Source organism: Hemitrygon akajei, unplaced genomic scaffold (genome assembly GCF_048418815.1).
Source record: "Hemitrygon akajei unplaced genomic scaffold, sHemAka1.3 Scf000034, whole genome shotgun sequence".
NCBI lineage: Eukaryota > Metazoa > Chordata > Chondrichthyes > Myliobatiformes > Dasyatidae > Hemitrygon > Hemitrygon akajei.
The window spans coordinates 2,155,449-2,158,479 of NW_027331920.1; the positions used below are offsets into that span (position 1 = coordinate 2,155,449).

The 3,031-nt window shown below is 38.6% G+C and overlaps 1 long non-coding RNA gene across 1 annotated transcript; it reads left to right on the plus strand.

Moving 5' to 3' along the window:
* Positions 1 to 654: 654 nt before the first annotated feature.
* Positions 655 to 1,505, plus strand: LOC140720005 (uncharacterized). The gene is made up of 2 exons (XR_012097077.1): positions 655 to 921; positions 1,245 to 1,505. It is a non-coding gene; the product is annotated as an uncharacterized lncRNA (long non-coding RNA).
* Positions 1,506 to 3,031: the final 1,526 nt, after the last annotated feature.

Here is a 3,031-nt window from a genome sequence, read left to right on the forward strand (position 1 = left end):
CACTGGGAAGAGGCCATTTTCCTGCTCTGAATGTGGGAAGAGAGTCATTCATTTATCTGACCTACAGGTGCACCAGCGAGTCCACACTGGTGAGAGGCCATTCACCTGCTCAGACTGTGGGAAGTCCTTTAGTCGGTCAGTTGAACTGAAGACACATCAGCGAATTCACACTGGGGAGGCGCCGTTCATTTGCTCAGACTGTGGGAAAGGGTTTATTCGGTCATATCAACTGAACGTGCATCAACGAGTTCACACTGGGGAGAGACCGTTCCCCTGCTCAGACTGTGGAAGGGGATTTACACAGTCATCTCAACTGATGATACATCAGCGTATTCACACTGGGGAGAGGCCATACACCTGCTCTGAATGTGGAAAGAGATTCAATCAGTCATCCGACTTACAGACACACCGACGAGTCCACACTGGGGAGAGGCCATTCTCCTGCTCCGAATGTGGGAAGAGATTCAGTCATCCCACCTTTTGACGCACTACCGAGTTCACACTGGGGAAACTGTTTAAACAGGCGACAGGCTACAGGCTGGATATTTCACCATCACAGTTACTGAATCAAGTTCAAAAGTGGCTGTTGGTGCTGAACTCGGGAATTATTGCTGCTGTTTATCAAACCCAGTTCTGCACTCTGGTCACTGGGCGTGGGAGGTATTCCTCAGCTAATGTTCCCGTTTAATGGGACTGGAGTTTAATGGTTTGGATCTGTGACACAGAAATCAGTTCCTATTTAAATTCTAACCACATTGACAGAATCTCCTTTCTCTCCCCTGACTGTCATCTCCTATAACTACCGCAAGGCCTGAATTTACACTTCCCTGTTGAGCATCAGAGCCGACAGTGCTACCGGCCTTTCTGTTGCTGCCGTGCGCCAATGGGTCAACCACCACCCACCCAGCAGTATCCAACAAGGTGTTCTGCTGAGGAGAACGCCCACAGGACAGCCCTGCACTGTCTTCCTAATGACCCTTACCTCTGCTGGTGGTCACGCTTCTCCTATCCGAAGCTTGTACTCTGGGTGTGGCCACCTCTTCAGATGTTTCTTTTCAAATCTTCTTTTTCTTCTTCTTCTTCTTCTTCTTCTTCTTCTTCTTCTTCTTCTTCTTCTTCTTCTTCTTCTTCTTCTTCTTCTTCTTCTTCTTCTTCTTCTTCTTCTTCTTCTTCTTCTTCTTCTTCAATAACAGGTACATTAAAGTAACAACACTCACAATGCCTCAAAACAAATTGTCTTAAAGTTTGAACATTTTTGTGAATTAAAAAACCCTACTAAGCAAGAAAAGTGAGAGAAAAAAGAAACCCATTGGGGGTACAACCCCGGAGCCATGCGACATACAGAAAGCTTCTAAAAATAAACATCAAACCGCCAACAAGAAAGAAAGATATATCAAAAAGCAATGACACTTAGACAGTGGAGGAAATCTATCAGTCAACTGAAATGATAATAACGAGCAAATGAGCCCCATCTTTTCTCAAAATCAAATAAAGGTTCAAAGGTTCGACTTCTATTTTTCTCCAAACTCAGACACAGCATCACTTGAGAGAACCATTGTGACAAAGTAAGAGCTGATATGTCCTTCCATTTCAACAAGATGACCCTCCTAGCTATCAATGTAACAGACGCAATAACATGTTGGTCAGACACAGCAATGCCATGGATATTTTGAGGAATTATTCCAAAAACCACAGTCAATTTATTAGGTTGTAAGTTGATTCTGAGTGCTTTAGAAATTGTCAACAAGACTGACTTCCAAAACTATTTTAATATAGAACATGACCAGACATATGTGTCAGTGTAGCTATCTCAGTTTTACATCTATCACAATACTTGTCAACATTGGGAAATATTATAGAAAGTCTCTCCTTCGACAAATGGTAACGATGTACAATTTTAATTTGAATCAGTGAATGACTAGCACAGTTCGAAGAAGAGTTAACCAGCTTCAGAATCCGTGTCCAATCCTCCCATATCAACGTCAAACGGAGTTCCTTCTCCCAATCTTGTTTAATCTGAAGTAAAGGACGCTTATCACATTGTAATAATAAATTATAAATTCTTCCAAAAGAACCTTTCATCGAAGGGTTCTTATTCATAATAGTCTCTAATAAGTCAGTCTCCAATATGTAAGGAAAATTACTTAAATATTTTTGAAACAATATCTAACTTGAAGGTATTGCAAAAAGTATGAATATGAGAGAGAATATTTATCGACTAATTGTTCAAAAGACATCATTCTGACTTCTTTAAATACATCTAGAAAAGAAGTAATACCTTTATTTTTCCAAAGTAAAAAAAAAAATTGGATCGCTCCAGGAAGTTTTAAAAAAGTGATTACGATAAATTATACTACAAAGTTTAAATTTTTTGAGATTAAAAAAATTGTGGAACTGGAGCAAAATTTGCAAAGAGTGCTTAACCACAGGATATAGGTTTAAATTAGCAACATTAGCCAATTGTATAGGTAGAGCAACTCCTAATAACGGAGTTAAATAAAATTGTTTCACAGCTCTCAGTTCCAGGTTTACCCAAATTGGCCGAACATTCCTATCACCCTAATATAAGCAAAAGTACATATATCGCAAATTAACAGCCCAATAATAAATTCTTAGATTAGGCAAAGCGAGATCTCCGTCCTTTTTCAACTTTTGTAAATGACATTTAATAATTCTTGGTCTTTTATTATCCCAAATAAAAGATAGAATAATAGAACCAATCCCATCAAAATCCCCTCATAGCTGAAAAAAGACCTATAGTTATTAGTGACAACAGTGGAAATAGGAGCTTTATATATCATTTTAATCCAATTATTAAAATGAATACCAAAACCAAATGTTTCTAAGACATTAAGTCAATATTTCCATTCAACTCGATCAAATTCTTTTTCAGCATCCGAAGATACAACGCATTGTTGAGTTTTAGAAGCGGGCGAATATATAATGTTAAATAGTCTCCGAACATTTGAAAAGAATAACGGCTCTTTATAAAGCCTGTTTGATCTTTAAAAATGATTTTACCCAAAACACT